Source organism: Lithobates pipiens, unplaced genomic scaffold (assembly GCF_037356315.1).
Source record: "Lithobates pipiens isolate NorthernLeopardFrog02 unplaced genomic scaffold, aLitPip1_a1.2 Scaffold_10, whole genome shotgun sequence".
Classification (NCBI taxonomy): Eukaryota; Metazoa; Chordata; class Amphibia; order Anura; family Ranidae; genus Lithobates; species Lithobates pipiens.
Genome location: NW_027507686.1, coordinates 177,486,988 through 177,508,399, shown reverse-complemented (window position 1 = coordinate 177,508,399; position 21,412 = coordinate 177,486,988).

Below are 21,412 nucleotides of genomic sequence, written 5' to 3'. Positions count from 1 at the left end.
TGGATCTCGTAGGAATTCAACACATGTGACCAGTAGACCATGTATATCTCTATAAACGATTTATTTAATTGAGCACACAGACCTTTTTTCTACATTTGGCTCACTTCCTTGTACAAAAAAAGCACACCGTACTATATGCCCGTACCCTCCTGTTTGAAGAGGTTGAGTGATGTCATATTTTTGGGGCCCAGCAGCGAGTTGCTGGTATCAGTGCTGCTGTCAGTGCTCTCTATCTTGGTGCTGGTGTCAGTTCTCTATATCACGGTGCTGGTGTCAGTGCTCTATATCACGGTGCTGTGTCAGTGCACTCTATCACGGTGCTGGTGTCAGTGCTCTATATCACGGTGCTGGTGTCAGTGCAATCTATCACGGTGCTGGTGTCAGTGCTCTATATCACGGTGCTGGTGTCAGTGCTCTATATCACGGTGCTGGTGTCAGTGTGTCAGTGCTCTCTATCACGGTGCTGGTGTCAGTGCTCTCTATCACGGTGCTGGTGTCAGTGCTCTCTATCACGGTGCTGGTGTCAGTGCTCTATATCACGGTGCTGGTGTCAGTGCTCTATATCACGGTGCTGGTGTCAGTGCGTCAGTGCTCTCTATCACGGTGCTGGTGTCAGTGCTCTCTATCACGGTGCTGGTGTCAGTGCTCTCTATCACGGTGCTGGTGTCAGTGCTCTATATCACGGTGCTGGTGTCAGTGCTCTATAGCACGGTGCTGGTGTCAGTGCTCTACATCACGGTGCTGGTGTCAGTGCTCTCTATCACGGTGCTAGTGTCAGTGCACTCTATCACGGTGCTGGTGTCAGTGCTCTATATCACGGTGCTGGTGATCATCTCCTGCACCCTCTTCATAGCCTACCCTTACCTTTCCTCTCCTCCATTGCCTTCATGCGCTCCTGAGTCCTGAATTGTCAAAATTTCACAGATAAAAAAAGAATGCTTATAGTTGTCGATCCCAGATTCACTTCATACATGTGTTATGTCAGTGTCCATGTGGTGGGGCTATATGTGCAGTAGTGCAGCTAGTAATTATTGTGTGGCTGGAAATATGACCTGTAGGTTTTTAAAGTTCGCCTGCCATTGAAGTCAAAGGGGCCCGCCGCGAACCGAACTTTCGTCCGCGTTCGTGGTTCGCGTTCGCGAAACGTCCTGTCGGAAGTTCGTCCATCTCTAGTCCTGAGGCTCCACGGGCATGATGGTCACGGCCGCCAGATCGCTTCAGCCCTGACACCTCTCCTGGGGGTCAGAGGCCACATCAGCAGGTGGGGAGAGGACAGGAACTGTCCACCCACCCCCAGTGAACAGCCCCAGGGATCCAGGCAAGGAGAAATGAGGAGGGATGGGGGAGCCCAGCACATCACATGGCTCTGCACCCTCCTGGCTCGTCACAGATGCCAGGAACAGGCGGCCGGGGCTGCAAGAGGGGGCCCGAGCAGCCAACCAGCCCAGTGTGGGACAGCTGTGCCTTAGGGGGCTGGCCAGGTGTCCAAGGCGGCCAGCAGCCCTACAATGACCAGAGGGAGGAACGTTAGGAGCGCAGTGACAGTGGTGAGCAGAGGCAGGGAGAGAACAACAGAGGCCCAGACAAGTTAAAGGAACAGAAGTCCATCCAGGCAGGCAGTAAACGGGTCTGGCGTGGCAACACAGAGAGAAGGATGAGAGCAACAACGCAGACCTCTGGCAGCCAGAGTAGGACCTTCTGGGGTGCAGCCAGCGGTCGTTCTGCAGAAGGAGAACAGCAACAGATCCTAGGGAGAGCTGCCCCGGTAGGAGAGGGACGAGGACCAGGGACATCCGTCAGCAGTGGATTCTGGAGTGGCGGCTTGTGGGCCCAGTTCTGGGCAGCCCAGTGAGTGCATTTCTGCTTTATCTGTTTCTTCTTTATTGGAAAAGTTTTATTGGAGCAGGGCATAAGGGGGGTCCCCCGGGGAGGGTAGTTCATCGGGTGCAAGAGTTGTTAGGCCCCACGCATAACAGCCCAGGGATGCAGAAAAAAGGGCGGTCAGGACAGGCCTGCATGTTTTATTATCGAGTTTGCGGGACTTGGTATAGCACTTTGAGCCGACCACGGGGGACAGTTCGTCACCAGCACAGGCGTGGGCTCCACCACCAAGGATAGTGCTACAGCGGCTATGCCATCGGCAGTGGTATCGACTAGGGGGATTCGGCTGTGCCAGCAGTGAGAACAGGGATGGGGGTGGTCAATTTCGGCATTTGAGCTCTGAACAGCCAGGAAAAACAGGAGAGAAGAAGGCAGAGTCAGTCAGGTTGGTGGACTTCGCAAAGAGCGAGGTTTATGTCTGTTTTGAGGGCCCACTTGGAGCTCATCTTAAAACAGAAGTAGAAGAAAATGTGGAAAGGGGAATATGTGGAGATATTCACATAATTGCCACTAAAAAAATTCAATCTGGATAGATTGAAGCCGGAAGAAAGCAAGAAGGAGGATGAGGAAAAAACGCAGATATACACTGATTCCACATACTTTTTCTAACTGGTTACAGGCGTTCGTCATCTTGGCAAGTGTGGTAGGGGAAAAGGTCTCCAAACACTGCTCGGCTTTGTTTGTATACTTATAAGCCATCAGTGAAGCGCACTGGACATATGGTGGGGTGGCATGGCTGCGGTACGATGAACAGTTTCAACAATGGATGGCCGTCCAACCGTCACTACGCTGGCACCACAAGGATATCGGCCTGTGGCTGAAGCTTATGACAGAGGCGAGGGCTCCTAATCAGTTTTTTCCGGCAGGGGTTGGAGGTACCGCAGCCCCAACTGACCGAAAATAGATGGGACTTCTGTTGGCAGTTTGAACAAGGGCACATGTAAATTTGGGGCAAACTGTCGATTTAAGTACACATGCTCTGGCTGCGGGGGAGGTCCCATGCGTTGTCAAAGTGCTTCAGAAGAGGGAAGTGGCATGGCGGAGAGCCTGCGAGAAAGAGGGACGACACCCCTGTGGGTGGAAAGGATGCATCCTTTCCTCAGTAGGTACCCTGACCGCAAAGCGGCTCAGTTATTAGAATCGAGTTGCGCAATGGGTTTTACGATACCGTTCTCACTGGCTGTAGCCCCACCCATAGCAAAGAGCTTATGATCAGCCCGGCTGCATCCGACAGTAGTTTCAGAAAAACTAGGGAAAGAAGTAATGCCGGGGAGCATGTCTGGCCCTTTTACTTCGGTTCCCCTACAGGCTTGGTGGTATCAGCCAAACAAATTCAGATTGATTCACCACCTTTCCTTTCCAAAACGTGGGTCGGTCGATGATTCAATTGCGCCAGAGCAGTGAGTGGTAACATATACTTCCTTTGATGCAGCGATATCATGGGTTCGTCGCCACGGGCAGGAGTCACTTATGCCAAGGCCGGATATTGAATTTGCATTCTGGCTTTTGCTGGTTAACCCGGAAAGTTTCCGTCTGCTGGACTGCACATGGAATGGGGTATAATATGTGCATCGTTGTCTCCCGATCGGATGCGCTATCTCAAGCGCTTTATTCAAAATGTTCAGCTCCTTTTTTGAATGGGTGGTACGGGACATCTCTGGGATCAACTCGGTCATTCACTATCTGGACAATTTCCTATGCATCGGCCCACTGGGTTCCAACATCTGTGCTGTCCTATTGGGGACGTTACAGGGGTTTGGGGGCTCCAGGAAAAATGGAAGGTCCCACGTCTAACATTGTTTTCCTGGGAATTGAAGTGAATTCAGTTGGAATGGAGTGCCGATTGCCGTTGGACAAACTGGAAAATCTCAAGGCAGAAGTGCATGGGATCATCTGAAGGCGCAAGGTACAATTGCGGCAACTACAATCGTTATTGGGGAAGCTACATTTTGCTTGCCGAATAATTCTCATGGGTAGGGTTTTAATGCCCCCACTCACTTTGTGAGTCTTAACAGTGAGCACAGAGAGGATTTGCAGGAGGGAAATTAATTCCTGGAGTCATTCAATGGACGCGCCCTGTGGATGTCGGGTCCCATCAGCAATTGGGATCTCAAATTATTCACAGATGCGGCAGGCTCCACGGGCTATGGGGCCATCTTTCAGGGAAAATGGAGCCCCGCCCACTGGCCCCCAGCTTGGGAGGAAGCTGGGTTTTTGAAGAACCTAGTCCTCCTGGAACTGTTTCCAATTGTGGTAGCAGTGGAAATATGGGGGGAATCCTTCCCTAACTTGAAGGTGCGGCTTAACTGTGACAACCTGGGGCTCGTCCAGGTGATTAATCGATTGTCGGCCAAATCTATGCCAGTGGTCAGGTTGCTGAGACATTTGGTACTGCGCTGCTTGAAACTGAATGTTTTAATTTACGCTGTACACCTACCAGGGGTTGAGAACACCTTAGCTGACACTTTGTCTCATTTCCAGTGGGGCAGGTTCTGGGAGTTGGCACCAGACGCGAAGCAGCAGGGGGTCACCTGCCCTGACTGGATGTGGAACGCTGCCTTGGGAATGTAGCAGGGTGAATTCAACGTTCTGAGTAAAGCCACTTGGGACGCCTACTCCAAGGTATGGCAAGCATGGTTAGCATGCTTTCACAGGTTGGAGATCGCCCCTGAAGGTCGGCAGGTAACCCACGCAGTTCTCTAGTTAGTATGAGATTTGAGCGGGATATCTTGGAAGCTGCCATTGATAAGAAATTGGCAGGTTTGGACTTTCTTTTCAAATTACAAGGGCAACGGGACTATACTAAAGATTTTTGGGTAAAGCAACCTTTAAAATGATATATGAAAGCGCATAAGAGGGATGGGTGGCACCCAGTGTCATTTGACATGCTACACGGCCTATTCCTGCATCTGATGAACATTTGCAGTTCAGAGTAGGAAAGTGCCTTATTCCCCGCTGCCTTCGCACTAGCGTTCTTTGAGGCGTTGTGGATAAGCGAGCTAGTCAGCGCTTCAAAACGGGCTCAAGGGGGGCCGCAGTGGGAGGATCTGGATTATTTACAGGATTCAGTTAGAATATGGATAAAACGGTCGAAATCTGATCAGACTGGTAAGGGCATGCTACTGGAAGTTTTTCGGATTGTGAAGTCACACATTTGTCCGGTAAGAGCAGTGCAATTGTTCAGGGACATGCGTCTGGGGTTCACAGGCTCGTTTTTGATGCATGCAGATGGTCGTCTTTGTCGAGGTTTCAATTTATAGCAGTGTTCAAAAAATGTTTGTCTGCAGCCAGTTACAATCCAAAAAGCTACTCCTCCCATTGTTTCCGCATAGGTGCTTCTACGGAGGCCACTAGGACCAGTCTTAGTTATGAAACGGTGAAGCGCATCGGGAGGTTGCACATTTGTTGCAGTTTAGCTAAAAAGGGTATAGGCTTTGATATTAGTGTTTGCTGTTGGGGGGAACTTACTGTTTTGTGTTGTAATTTTCTTATTCACAGGTGAAGAGGTGGGCCTGGTTTGGATTCTGGTCCACTCCTTTGTTTACTGGGGGGCCAGATGAGCTGATGTTCGACCGAATGGTAGGCAGCTGGGCATAAGATCAGATGGATCAGGCTACCGGGCATGCTTTGAAACAGGGTGTGGTCAGAAGTGCACAGGTTCGCTCGTTGGGACAGAGCACCAGATGTTTTGGTGCTACATGTGGGGGGGAATGACATGGGAGCCAGATCTATGAGATCTCATACGGGACGTAAAAAGTGATTTTTTACGATTACGGGCGGCCTTCCCTGGGATGGTCATTGTATGGTTTGATATGGTTAGCAGGACGTCTTGGCAGTGGGCTTGGTCAGCTAAAAGGTCGATAGGGCTCGGTAAAGGTTAATAAAGAAATTAGCAGGTTCAGGAATTTGGGTGTGACCATATAGCATAGGGAGTTGGAGGTGGATACATGGAGGTACCTTAGGAGCGATGGGGTGCACCTTAACTAAATGGGAACCAATCTTTGGGCTCTAGGTTTGCAGGACAGTGTACAGTGATCATTGAGGGTGTGGAGGTGCTCGCAAGGGTAAGGTTTTACCCCTTGCGTGCAGTGGCAGATGTTTGGGTCTGTGAGGAGGAGGAGATGTATGTTATATAGATATATAACATGGTTGGTACCCACCTGTGGTATGGGGTTATCAGGTACCTTCTGGTTACGAGAGGTTAACCAGTAAGGGGTAAAAAGGTAGGTCACTGTGAAGGTTGGGTACCGTCTTACAGTCCGGGGGTTTGTGAATGGAGGCCTAACGTTTATACGAAGTTTGTGACAGTGACCAGTGGTGTGTGTTCCCCTCTAAGACCCCAAAAAGTACAGAAAAGTTTATTAAAAGGTTCTTTTAAATATTATTTATTTAATTTTATGTTAATTTGTTAATAAAAAGCTGTCAAGGCCATTTACTCCAATACCTTGTCGTGTCATTTGTGGGGGGATTTAATATTATGTTTAAGAGTGGCTTAAAAAGACCGTGGTTTAAGTCCTTCACATGTCATGCTTGTGGCAAGACTTGGAGACCATTCCAACCGAAAATCCACTGGGTTATCTTGAGGATGGATCACTGGCCAGGGCTTGCACAGTATATAGTTGAGCTACTGGCCTGTCCTGCATCCAGCGTTCTATCTGAACGCACATTCAGTGCTGCTGGAGGCTTTGTAACCGATCACAGAGACTGATCGGCTCACCTTCATAAAAATGAATCAATCTTGGATCACCAGCTACCAAACACCTGTTGCTGATGTAACAAATTAATTTTTTTTTACGAATGTGAAATCCCTTGACGACTGCCTATGCTGATGCTGAGTGACTATCCTGTTATGCTGAGTGACTATCATATTCCTCCTCAATGTTCATGTTGATAGCTTCTAAGAACCTTTTTGGTTCTGGGCACCAGCCTAAAGCCCAATTTTTCTGCCCCTGTTTAACATTTACACTTTTTGCTGTTATATTTTGCAGCAGGGCTCATTCCTGTGCTCAACTAGAGTATCTGTGAGGGGTTGCAGTGTTGTGGCACCAGCACCAGTGCCTAAGGCCCAATTTTTCTGCCCCTGTTTAACAGGAACGTGTAATTAAATTTTTTTCTGTAATATTTTGCAGCAGGGCTCGTTCCTGCGCTGAACTAGAGTATCTGTGAGGGGTTGTAGTGTTGTGGCACCAGCACCAGTGCCTAAGACCCAATTTTTCTGCCCCTGCTTAACAGAGGCGTGTAATTACAATTTTTGATCTAATATTTCACAGCAGGGCCCATTCCTGCGCCCACCAAGAGTAGCTGTGAGGGTGTACAGTGTTGTGACAACACCACCACCAAAGGCCCAAATTTTCTGACCCTGTTCAAAAGGGGCATGTAATTACAATTCTTGATATAATATTTCACAGCAGGGCCCATTACAGCGCCCATCAACAGTAACGGTGAGGGCTTACAGTGTTGTGGCACCACCACCACCAAAAGCCCAATTTTTCTGCTCCTGTTCAACAGGGGCATGTAATTACAGTTCTTGATATAATACTATACTATATTGTATATAATACTATATACTATATAATATCACTTTTTTTCACTTTAAGCATCATTAAAATCACTACTCCCCCTGGGGCAAATCACCAAACCTTTTTTAGGACAATAACTTGCATATTAGCCTTTTAAAATTCACACGTTTCATTTCTCGCATTCAAGCCCCATAGACTTTAACGGTGTTCGAATGTTCGCGCAAACCTTTCGGTCCGTTCGCATGTTCTGGATGTGAACCGAACCAGGGGGTGTTCGGCTCACCCCTACTGATCATGCACAATCTTTTGTATCTGATTTTTCTCATACGAAAACTGTATGAAAACCGTACACATGAAACAAAAAACATTAGTTCTGTTTATGCACGAGATGAATTTTGGAGTTTGTCTCTTTGGAAATTTTCGTTTCGAAAGTCTGAATCGGATGTTGTGTAGGTAAAGGTTGTGTACACACTATACGAGATTTGAACTACTGTTCCCCATATAGAATTTTTCTTCCGACTTTCTTATAGTGTCTCCCCACCTTAACTCTTATATTACCAATCTTGCTTAACTCCTCTTTCAAGGAGCAGCTACAGAAGACGCTTTTCACATAATAAATAAATAAATTATATATATATATATATATATATATAGCGATACCCTCACTTAAGAGGGCCGCAAGTTTGGTTTGGGCCCTGAGCACAGCTCCGCCAACCCCCCCCCGGCAATCTGCTCTACCCACTCTGGCACAGTTAGTATCTAGCAATACACATTAAATCGCTTATACTCTAAATATGTGTGTGCGTGGGTGGATAACTCAAGCTCATAGACAATCTTTGAAAGTATATAACTGACTTTACTTGTTGTTTTTATAAAAGGAATAACATGAATCAAACATTTGGATTGCAACACATAAGCAGGTCCCTGCAGTAACCAGTAATAAAGATAAACAGAGTAATCAGCATAATAAAGTATTGCTATGCAACTTTAACGCTGCCCTTTTTCAGCTACTTCCCCGCATGGGTAAACTAACACCCAGCACTATCTACCTATGCAGTCAGGCCTGACTGATCTAGATGGAAGTCCAGTAAAACAATATTCGCTAGCAATCTTTCGGTGGTGCACTTGAAGAACAACTTTGTAATCCAAACGAATAATAAAGATAAAGCATCTGTCTTTAAACAGCTCTCACCACCCGGACAAGTCCAAGTCCGTTTTCTCTGCCTTTTCGTCTAGGAACAGGAAACCACCGACCTCCGAGTCTTCAATCCTTCTGGTGTACTGCAGCAAGGATGAGAAGATGTCTCTCAGGTGCAGCTAGGCTGGCAGAGGGCTCTTTGGAAAAGAGCACAAGGCCCAGGCTTCAGGCCTTGTGCCTCCAGCAGTTCAGCACAGATCTCCTCTTGCTAAGAGAGAGAGGGGGGGTGTCCAAAGAGAGCGAACTAGGCCTCTCTCCCTCCTTATATGCCCTCCCCCATGAGTCTCTGGGGCATAACTCCAAACATCCTGGGAACCAGTGGGGTTCTGGGAACAGTAGTTTTATAGTCCTTAAAGAGACCCCGCTACACACTCCCCCCACTTAAACTCTTTGGTCCCCAAAGATAAACTTTTAACACATATCCTGTACCAATTTTGAAAGTGCTGGGTATGATGTTGGTACAGGGAATTTTCACCAGAACTCAGAGGTGGGATTCCCTGTCCCACAGGTCACACTGGCATGAGTGGCCTGCCTAACTGTGCCAGAGAGTGAGCTGGGGTTGCCCTCCACCAAATGGTCAGTGGAATGATTAGAGTGTTCAGCACTTCTTCTAGCAGTCACAACAGAGTCCTCAGAGCTCTCCCCCATTTGAGAGTAGGTTAGCTTCTTGGGGGGTCTCACAACTCGGCGAGCTCTCTGTTCTCTTGAGACTTCAGGCTCTGGTGCCACAGGCTCTACTTCAGGAACATATTCTGACAGCATCACTGGTTCTGGAACATCGGTTCCTTCCTCTTCTGAGTTAATGCTAGGGATATCTTCCCAGCCGTCAGGCACACCACTAGATGGAATGAACTCTGTAGCTTCTGGGTTCAGTGCCCCATCCTGTGTATCCTCAGTAGGTGGGAGATCTATGGCAGAATTTCCTGGAGTTGATGAAGGCCACAGCCACTCAAGCTCTCCTCTTCCACCTTCACCTCGTTGGGGATCTTGTCCATCTCTAACCCGGGAGGTCTGAGACCGAGTGCTAGGTCCTGGGGTATCCAGAATGGAAACAGATTCAGGTGGATTTCTCACTGGTGGTATTCTGACTGCTTCAGTAAGCGGGAGCAAATGATTCCTGTGCCAAGTCTTCAAGGGCCCCACTTTCCCCTCTGGTTTTAGCTTATACACAGGCAATCCAGGTAGCTTTCTGCAAATGACATAGGGCTCCGATCTCCATCTATCAGCAAGCTTGTGCTTCCCAGGGATCCCCAGATTGCGTAGCAGTACACGGTCCCCAGGCTGCAGGTCTTGCACTCGAACCTTCAGATCGAAGTTCCTCTTGTTGCGGACTCCCCTTTGGTCCGAGGCCGCCTGAGCTCGTTCATAGGCCACTTTCAAATTGTGTCTAAGTCGGTCCACATATCCCTTGTGGGAGGTAGCAGAGGCATGGTCTAGGGAAATGCCAAAGGCCAGATCCACCGGCAATCTTGCTTCTCTCCCAAACATGAGCCGGTAGGGGGAGTAACCCGTCACATCACTTGTGGTGCAGTTGTAAGCGTGCACCAAAGCTGATATGTGTTGGCTCCAGTGTTGCTTCTTCTCTGTCTCTAGAGTTCCAAGCATGTTTAGTAAGGTCCGATTAAACCTCTCAGGTTGGGCATCTCCTTGTGGATGATAAGGTGTAGTCCTGGTCTTCTCTACTCCCAATGAGTCCAGTAGGTTCCGGATCAGACGACTCTCAAAGTCCCTTCCTTGGTCTGAGTGGATTCTCTGTGGTAATCCATAGTGGACAAAGTATTTTTCCATGAGCACCTTGGCCACAGTGGAGGCCTTTTGGTCTTTGGTGGGGAAAGCCTGGGCATAACGGGTGAAATGATCGGTTACCACCAGAACATTTCCCAATCCACTCAAATCGGGTTCGAGGCAGAGAAAGTCAATGCACACAAGATCCATTGGACCCTGACTCTGTAGGTGGCCCATTGGGGCAGCTTGATGGGGTAGAGTCTTCCTCTGGATGCATCGTGCACAGGAATGGCAATATTCCTCCACTTCTGCCCTCATACAGGGCCAATAGAACCGGCTTCTGACAAGCTGGAAAGTTCTCTCCGCCCCTAGATGGCCATGCTGGTCATGTAAGGCAATTAGTACCGTCTCTCGGTGCTTCTCTGGGAGAAACAACTGCCACTTATCTTCTGAGTTATCAGAGGGGCCCCTTCGGTAGACCACTCCCTGATGTACTTGTAGCTTACCCAACTCTTTCCTCAGCAGGCGAGCCTCCTTGGAAGGGTGATGTCGAAGTCCCTCTGGATTCTCGTTCTCCAAAGCTTCAAGGACCAATCTCCCCATGGGGTCTTCCAATTGGTCATAGCTCAGCTCCTTTCTGGACAGCTTTGGCAGGAGTTCCTCTGCTAGTTGAGTTACCCCACAGTAGGGTTGAGGGACTCCCACTGCGGTGACTCCTATCTCCTCTGCTCTGGGGCCCCCTCTTGCTTGAAACTCAGCACCCTGACAGAGTGCTCCCACTCCTTCCGGTGCTACCTGGGTCCAGTCTTCCCAGTCATTGACCATGACATGAGATCTTCGGGACAGGGTATCTGCATCCCTATTTCCAGCCCCTGGTCTGTACTTTAGACTGAAGTTGAATCCGGATAATGCAGCCAACCATCTGTGTCCGGTTGCATCTAACTTTGCAGTAGTGAAGAGGTAGGTCAGAGGATTGTTATCTGTCTTTACGGTAAACTCCTCCGCCCCGTAGAGATAGTTCTTCAGTTTGTCTACTACTGCCCATTTGAGGGCCAAGAACTCCAATTTATGAGTGGGGTAGTTCTTCTCCGAGGGAGTCAGGCTCCGGCTCACATAGGCCACTGGTCGTAGCTGCTCTTCATACTCTTGATAGAGCACTCCGCCTAGGCCCTCATGACTGGCATCGACATGTAGCTCATATGGTCTGGTGGGGTCGGCATAGGCCAGGACTGGGGCCGTGGTAAGGCTCCTCTTCAAGGTTCGGAAAGCCTCTTCACACCTTGGGTTCCACTGATCTTGAACCGACTCACCGGCCCTCCTAGGTCCCAAGCCATCCTCTTCTCCTTCAGTCTTGAGCAATTCGTTTAGTGGCTTGGCAATCCGGGCAAACCCATCCACAAATCTTCTATAATAGGAGCAGAACCCCAGGAAAGATCTGAGCTCTGTGACTGTTGTCGGTCTTGGCCAAGAGGTAACTGCCTCCAACTTCTCAGGGTCTGTAGCCACTCCCTTTTCAGACACTATGTGTCCCAGATAGTTCACAGAGGATTGGTAAAACCGGCACTTCTCGGGAGAAAGCTTGAGTCCCTCTTCGCTGAGTCTTCTCAACACCTTCTCCAACCTGGCCTCATGTTCTTCCAAAGTCTTCCCGAAGACAATGACATCGTCCAAGTACACAAGGACTTCTATGAGGTTCATGTCTCCAACGGTCTTCTCCATGAGGCGTTGAAAGGTAGCAGGGGCTCCAGACAGGCCCTGAGGCATTCTGTTGAATTCGAAGAATCCCACTGGGGTTATGAAAGCTGTCTTCTCTCGCTCTTCCTGGTGCATGGGGATTTGGTAGTACCCACTCTTGAGGTCCATTACACTGAACCACTTGGCACCAGCCAAACTCTGTAGGGCATCCTCTATTCTCGGTGTGGTATACTGGTCAGGGATGATCCTCCTGTTGAGAGTCCTGTAGTCGATACAAAGCCTCAACGACCCATTCTTTTTCCTGACCACCACTATGGGGGAGGCATAGGGACTTCTAGACTCCCGAATCACACCAGTCTTCTTCAACTCCGCAAGCTGCTCCCTCAGATCCTCCAGGTCAGCTAGAGGGACCCGCCTAACCCTTTCCCTGAAGGGTTTGTCTTCTTGGAGGCGGATTCGGTGGATGGCACTCCTGGCACATCCCACATCAAACTCATCCTTTGAGAAAATCCTCTCCCATCTAGTCAGCTGGGCCTTGGCTCTCTCCTTCCAGGCTCCAGGTAGGTCCGGGTTCTCCATGGAAAGTTTTTTCCAAACATCTCCTCCTTCACCGGTTCCTTTTACTTCTGACCAGCTGACTGGGGCCGCAGGACTCACCTGCCCCAACAGCATCCTGGCAGGGATCTCTATGGGTCTCTCCGTAGGGTTTCTCACACTCACTGGGACTCTTCCGCGAGCCTTCTTCAGGGCCTTGATTGGAATCACTTCCGGTATCACTTCCAGGCCTGAGTGGTCCTCCCTTGTATCGGATTCCAGCATGACAAAGGGGCCAGGCTGCTCCCAGGTAAGCTTCACCGTGGCCCTGAGGCAGGCTACCTCTCCGGGCTGCAGCACCACTCCTTCTCTCCCAAGTCTCCACACCTTCCCTATCCCCTCTCCTGGGGTCTTCTGCTCTAGGACCAACTGTTGGTAGGCTGTCTTCAGCATGGGATGGATATTGGGATCTTGATGGTTTCTCGTCTTCACTAGAGGGGTCAGAAGTCTTCGCACCAGATCCATATTGGTCCCTATGATAAGGGACATCTTGCTGGCCCCGGGCGGTCTAGGACACACAACTGCCAGGGTGTCAAACACCTCTGTTTTCCCCGCCACAGATGGATCGAAGGTCAGCTTTACGGGCAGGTAACCATCGTAGGGGAAACTCTGAGCTCCCAGGCCCCATATCTCCAGCTCTTCTAACTTCTGTATAGGCAAATGGCTCAAGTGCCTATCATAGAAGTCTCTGTACAACAAAGTCACTTGAGCTCCAGTGTCCAGGAGGGCCTTCGTGTAGACTCCTTCCACCTGGATGGAGACAGTGGGGGACGGGCCGACCAATTCTTCTGGGTAGGGCCGGGTTGAGGCCACCCTCTTCTGGGGACCCGTCTTCATCCAGTTGGTTTTTGACTTTATTCTTTTTCGAGCCTGGTATGCATTGACCCTCCCCACAGTAATGGGAGTACAAACCCGCTGAGGGATGTTATTGTCTCTTATTTGTAGACATTCCTTCTGAGGGGTCTGGTTTTCTCTCCCTCTCTTCCTTCTATTCAGTTTGGAGTTCACTGAAAGGCATGGGCACCCAGTTGACTCCCTCACCGGGGCCCTCTGAAGTTTCCCGCCGGCTGGCGGTTATCTATCTTCTTCTTCTTGGGACTGGAACATCTACTGGCGAAGTGGCCACTGCCCCCGCAGTTGTAGCATAGCATCTCTTCTCGGTCTCGAGTGGGGCTTGGTGTTGGTGTATCTGGAAACAACTCCCTCCTAGGACTTGATTTCTCGGCTCCCCCTTGACCTTTCGCCATCATAGCAGTCAACATCTCCATCACCTGGGACATCTGTAACTTCAAAGTGTCCACCTCCTTATCTCTAGCGGGAGTCATGGCCGGTGTAACTATTGCTACCGGTTGTTTGACGGGCTCGGTGAGATGTTCTTCCCTTTTTTCTTCCAGTAGGGCCTCTTCCTCTCTGATCATTCGGATGAGGTCAGTGTTCTCCAGATTCTTCCCATCCAGTCGGGCACGCAGTGTCCATGCAATAGGATTCATGGGTTGAGCTCCCCTCAGTACCTGTTGAGCACGGGCCTCATCTACTTTTCCTGGGCTGATCCCCTTCTTTAGGATCATCCTATGCAGGATTTTATCTAAACGTCCCATGTAGTCTGATAGTTTTTCACCTTTCTTCTGGTAGCAATGCTCTAACTGATAAGCAAGCTCAGAGATTTTCTCTGTCCCACCAAACACATTCTGTAATACATCTAGGTACTCCTGCGCATTACAGTCTATCCTGCTCATCTTCAGGTTGCGTACGGCCTCTAGAGCAGGCCCCTTTAGACTTTCCACAATCCTCTGCTTCTTTCTGCGCTCTGGAACTTCCCATTCCTCTAGTGCCTGTGTTGCGCTATCTAACCACTCTTCAAATCCCTCTTCTTCCGAAGGTACAGGTTTCCTCCCTGAAAACATCCGGAGTTTTCTGTACCCCGACATCGGGTAATCTGTGGGATCCTTCTTGCACTGGGCCACAATCTCCCCCAGGACAGCACACAGTTCTGCGCTAAGGGTGGCCGGTGCTGATCTGAGACTCTCGGGTGAGGTACGGGCGGCAGCCTGCGGTGATCCCGTTGGCGATGGCTCCTCTTTTGTTGCGTGCGCCAACCTATAGGATCTGTTGTCTTGTGTCCGTACACAGTTGCGCTTGCAAGCCTCCGGCATCCCATCCCAGTATTCCACTAGCGCGTACTGATATGAGATGTCTGGGTCTGATTTTATCTCCATCACCCATGGTTCATGGTCTGGGGACACTGACTTCATTAACTCCTCTACGGTCTCAGTCGACCATTTCTCCCCTGGGAGGCTAATGACCACTGACTGCCTTGGGTCGGCCTTAGCCGCTTCACACCACGCTCTGACTCCCTGTGGGTCCATGCCGGTACCTCTGACGTGTTCACCGCTGTCTCAGAAATCCCGGATTTACGAGCCCCCACGTATAGCGATACCCTCACTTAAGAGGGCCGCAAGTTTGGTTTGGGCCCTGAGCACAGCTCCGCCAACCCCCCCGGCAATCTGCTCTACCCACTCTGGCACAGTTAGTATCTAGCAATACACATTAAATCGCTTATACTCTAAATATGTGTGTGCGTGGGTGGATAACTCAAGCTCATAGACAATCTTTGAAAGTATATAACTGACTTTACTTGTTGTTTTTATAAAAGGAATAACATGAATCAAACATTTGGATTGCAACACATAAGCAGGTCCCTGCAGTAACCAGTAATAAAGATAAACAGAGTAATCAGCATAATAAAGTATTGCTATGCAACTCTAACGCTGCCCTTTTTCAGCTACTTCCCCGCATGGGTAAACTAACACCCAGCACTATCTACCTATGCAGTCAGGCCTGACTGATCTAGATGGAAGTCCAGTAAAACAATATTCGCTAGCAATCTTTCGGTGGTGCACTTGAAGAACAACTTTGTAATCCAAACGAATAATAAAGATAAAGCATCTGTCTTTAAACAGCTCTCACCACCCGGACAAGTCCAAGTCCGTTTTCTCTGCCTTTTCGTCTAGGAACAGGAATCCACCGACCTCCGAGTCTTCAATCCTTCTGGTGTACTGCAGCAAGGATGAGAAGATGTCTCTCAGGTGCAGCTAGGCTGGCAGAGGGCTCTTTGGAAAAGAGCACAAGGCCCAGGCTTCAGGCCTTGTGCCTCCAGCAGTTCAGCACAGATCTCCTCTTGCTAGGAGAGAGAGGGGGGGTGTCCAAAGAGAGCGAACTAGGCCTCTCTCCCTCCTTATATGCCCTCCCCCATGAGTCTCTGGGGCATAACTCCAAACATCCTGGGAACCAGTGGGGTTCTGGGAACAGTAGTTTTATAGTCCTTGAAGAGACCCCGCTACATATATATATATACATATATATTAGAGATCAGCGGCATATGGAGTTCTTCTGAGTAACTTGTCTGCATGCCAAGTTCTAGAGTTTTTTGCTTGTTTTTTTTTTGTGTCTGGGAAAAAATAAAATTAGTACAGCAATCTCACACGGGCTGTTTCAGGCAGTTCAATAGAAACCGGCTGACATACGGCAGCCAGTCTGACAGAAGTCGGGTGAACATCCAGCTTCTGTCAAAGGGGCATGACCAAAATAGGTCTGCCAATCGGCATCCGATCAGCGCTCTAAGCCAATGATTGAGAGAGCCAACCAGTGTGTTCTTGGGGAGGAGCAGTTCTTCTGTCACAACACAATAGTTCAGCACTGGACGGTGATATATAAGTACCTGTAATAAATATACAGAATATATATATTCCATTTATATGTATATATTTTTTTACTAGAGGCCCTAAAGAATAAAATGGTGGCATTGAAATTTTTTATGTCACGTGGTTTTTGTGCAGTGGTTTTTTAAACACATTTTTTTATAGAAAAAATACACTTAATAAATTTTAATGCAAAAAAAAAAACCACAATATATAACTCAAATTTTTTGTAATATATAAAATATTTTGTTACGCCAAGTAAATTGATAAATGACATGCCATGCTTTAAAATTGCACAGGCTCATGTATTGGCAACAAACTGCAATACTTAAATATCTCCATAGGTGATGCTTTAACATTTTTGACAGGTTATCAGTTTGGAGTTACAAATTATTGCTCTTGAATTTGATTCTATTGGTGGAGATGGGGATGGAAGATAGTGTTACTACCCATACCACCTCTCCATTATCCTGTACCCCCCCCTTTTTTTTCTTCTTCTATCCTCTCCCTTCCCCCTCCCCATTTATTTTTATTTTTTTCTCCCCCCACTCCTTGATTTCAAGAATTTCTGTTTTGCTACCTTCTTTCTCACATTTAGGTTGGGTTCAGACAACAGGCCCCTTCCCTTCAAACTTTCTGTGTAGGGGCGGCCTGGATTAGGAGCATCATAGGCCTGGTGCTGAGGATTTTGGTGGGCCCTGGATTATGAAGCCCCTTGCCCTGTATGCTACATTAAAATTTTCTCTACAGCCTTGCCTTTATTAACCACCACTTGTGCCTAGGCATTCTTTCCATCACCACCCACTGCACCTGGGACCCCTTTTCCTCATTATCTACTATGCCTGTAGTCTCCCTTGCCTTACTACCCACTGCATCTACAGCCCTCTTCCCTCACCACCCAACATGCCTTGGCCCCCCATCCCTCGCCATCCACCATGCCTAAGTACACCTTCCCTCACCACCTACTGTGCCTGTAGCCCCTTTTATTGCAGAAATACTACAGGAGATAGTCAGAGACTGAAAAACACACTACAGGAGATGGCCAGAGACTTCATAGTACAGAAGAGGGTCAGAGACTGCAGACATGATACAGGAGATGGTCAGAGACTGTAGACATAGTACAGGAGATGGCCAGTGACTGTCAGATGACACTGATGGGCACGGATATGTGCAGCACTGTTGTTGAGGCAGATTGTGGGCACTGATAGGTGGCACTGTGGGCACTGATGGGTGGCACTGTGGGCACTGATGGGTGGCACTATGGGCACTGATGGGTGGCACTTTTTCCCATACTTTAGGTGACACTGGCAGGGGGCAGGTGGGCACTGATGCGCTGGCCCCAGCTCGCCGTGATCAGGACTGAAGTCCCCCTCACGGCCGCTGGTGATCGGCTTTTTTTTTCTTCTCGCGCTATCAGCGCGAGGAGGAAAAATAGCCGATTACATGCTCTGTTGTGATCACATGATCAGCTGTCATTGGCTGACAGCTGACCACGCGGTAAGGGGTCTGGATCGACCCCTTGCTCTGATCTGTGATCAGGCGAGTCTCATAGACTCGTTGATCACAGAGCGTGCCGCGTGCGCCCCTCAGGGGGGGCGCAGGCCGCTCGTGCATAGACGTCGTCCCGGCAAAGCAGGTCCGCACTGTAGCCGTCATTTGGCGGCTACAGCGCGGATCTCAAGTGGTTAATCAAACATTTATGCAATAGAAATATTGCCCTTGCAATAGCATTCATGGCGATACCTTCCATGTGTGGTGCAAACACTGTTTACATGCGTGCACAACATACTTATGCATTCACCTGCGTGTGAACATGGGGGGGATGGAGGAGCAGGAGCTTTACATTTTTTATTATTTATTTTATTCAATTTTTATTTTATTTTACACTCTCCCATTCGATTTTTTGATTACTTTTATTACTTTTATTGCTGTTGCAAGAAATATAAACTTCCTTTGTGATAGCAATAAATCATGACATGTTCTCTCTATGGAGACATCTAGGGTCCCCGGGTCTCTCTTCTACCCTTGACAGCATGAGATAAAAAAAACAAAAAAACAACAACAATTGATCTTGTGCTTTCAAAAAAATAAATATAAAGGCTCTGTTTACATCCACCCTAACCAGAAGTTAGGAAATGCGCGCCATCTCTGGTCTCCTAGACCATAGAGATGATCGGAGATGTTCTGGTCTCTGAGCAGCTCTATGATCAGCTGGCAGGACCACCAAATCAGATGCCAGGTTTCCTGATCGCTCGGGTGAGCCTGGAGAGGCATCATCAGAGAGAGGATAGAGTGGAGAGGGATTAGAACAGCTGTAAGTTTTTATTGCTATCTGTGACCCCCATTAGGAATATTCGCCCTCTCTATTTGATTGGTCCACTAACGAAAGTGAAAGTAATTGGATTTCCTCACTTTGGAGGGATTTCCTCTCATATCTCGTTTTAGCTATGGGACAGGAAGTGAAGGGAAATCTCTTCAATGGGACACAGATGGCAAAAAAATAAAAAATGACAGGGTTTAAAGCCCTCCCTTATTCTATCCAAAATGAGTTTAAAAAGTCTTGCCTTTAGTTACATTTTAAGTCTCTTGGCTGTTCTTTAGGCTGTTTGGTCTACTCAGTCTCAGACAATTCCCTAATACAAACTGGGCCTTTTTATCTAGCCTCTCACTGCTACAATTTACTACTAAACAGCCAGGGTAGGGAGCCAAATAGTTTACCAAATAAAATGTAAAAGTCTGGGTGACACAAACACTGCACAAGTATACATTTTAAGTATTTTGTGAATGTTTTTCAGAATGCAAAGCCCACAGTGAATTGACAAGAAAAGAGGGGACAAAATAACACTGCAGCTTTCTTGTATGAGAGTCACAGCTCTCAAAACCGCAGCGGGCCAGACGTATAGCGATCACTACACTATGCGGTCTGAATGAAAGTGTAAATATTAAAGAAATGGCAATCTTAAAAGTGGCATACAGCTAATAAGGGTCAACTTTTTGTAATAAAAATGTTTTCCTGGAGTTCTACTTTAATAAACATTGTATTAAATACTGATAACTGAGTTTCTGAATTCCAATTTAGAATGTGCGCATAGCATGGCTTCTGCAGTGTATAGGCCAATTCATAAGGGACACAACTTTTAGTAAATCCTTTAAGGCATTAATACTTTTACAATTGCTGCTTCTATAGGTATATTATAGGTTTCCATGTATAAAAAATCACTTTGCAGAGGTCTCCTTCATATTATTTCTTCTTATGGTCGAATGTTATTAGCCTATAGTGTTAAAGTGCTTGTAAAGGCCTTTTTTTTAAAATAACAAACATGTCATACTTACCTCCACTGTGCAGCTTGTCTTGCACAGACTGGCCCCTGAACCTGCTCTTCTGGGGTCCCCCAGCGGCTCTCGCGGCTCCTCCCTGCATTAGATAACCCCCTAGGAGAAGCACTCTCTCTGGGGATTACCTTGCGGACACGATCCCGAGTCCAGCATTTGGCATCCATAGCCACGAGTGCAGGACTCGGCCCCGCCCCCGGCGAGCGCATCATTGGATTTGATTGACAGCACCGGGAGCAAATGGCTACACTGCTATCAATCTATCCCATTAAGAGCTGAGGACCCCAGGCAGAGAAACAGTTCATCCATATGGGTGAAGTTCGAGGGCTCAGTTAAGTAAAACAGGGGCTGGGGAAACGGTCACTGAAAGGTGTTTTTCACCTTAATGCATAGGATGCATTAAGGTGAAAAAACATGTATGTTTACAACCCCTTTAAGCCTAGTACACATTTTTAGAAAATCGGACAAACAACCTTCCGCTTTCCTCTGAATGTTTGTACCTTGGTGAAATAGAGAATGTCATTAATGATGCTAGCATTTGAAAATGACAGAGGAAATGTAGCTATTTTATTGTGTAAGTCATTGTTTCTGATCATACATGGTCAAGCATATTCGTTTTTTTAAGACTGAATACTGTACTAATTTAACAAAAATTAATAATTCTGCTAACTAATGAAAACATTTTTCCAGCATGCCCCTTTAGAAATTTTCTTCTGAACAGTTGACATGGGCTCCTGAATGGAGTATACCAACAAAACAGAAAAACAAACGATCATTCTGAATCAGGATATTTTTATTTGATTTTGTAATAATAGGTACTAGGCTTCAAGTTACTTTCTCTATTGTTTGAATGTTCTTTATTTATTCTTGTCAAATGCTCTTATGGCTAATATCCCTCAGGATCGAATGTTAGCAAATGTTACATTGCTTAGCAAAAGTCAACAAATAGAAAATGACAGAAAAATAAACTAACATTAGATACATATTACAAACAGTACGGGTATTACATGTAACTTTTGCGTGAGACATTTTGCTGAGACATTTACACAGAATGTTTTTATGCCTAGGCCACTAAATGTAGGATCTAAAAGCATAAACATTTATAAACCCCATTAACCAGTTATTTTCTTCTTTTTACAGACACCATTATTTCCAATACTACAGATGAATATGGATGCACTGTAATCATTTTTTGTAATGAAAAATGTGTTATTGAGGAACGTCGACAAGAAAATTGCCATCTATCTTCCACCTCAACATCTCTATTTACCACTTTCCCTACATCAACAGCATCAACTACTCGCTCTACCACTTCCCCTACATCAACAGCCTCAACTACTCGCACTACCATGTCCCCTACATCAACAGCATCAACTACTCACTCTACCACTTCCCCTACATCAACAGCATCAACCACTCACTTTACCACTTCCTCTACATCAACAGCATCAACCACTCGCTCTACCACTTCGCCTACATCAACAGCACCAACCACTCCCTCTACCACTTCCCCTACATCAACAGCATCAACTACTCACTCTACAACCTTCCCTACATCAACAGCATCAACTACTCACTTTACAACTTCCCCTACATCAACAGCATCAACCCCTCACTCTACCACTTCCCCTACATCAACAGCATCAACCACTCGATCTACCACTTCCCCTACATCAACAGCATTAACCACTCGCTCTACCACTTCCCCTACATCAACAGCATCATCCACTCGTTCTACCACTTCTCCTACATCAACAGCATCAACTATT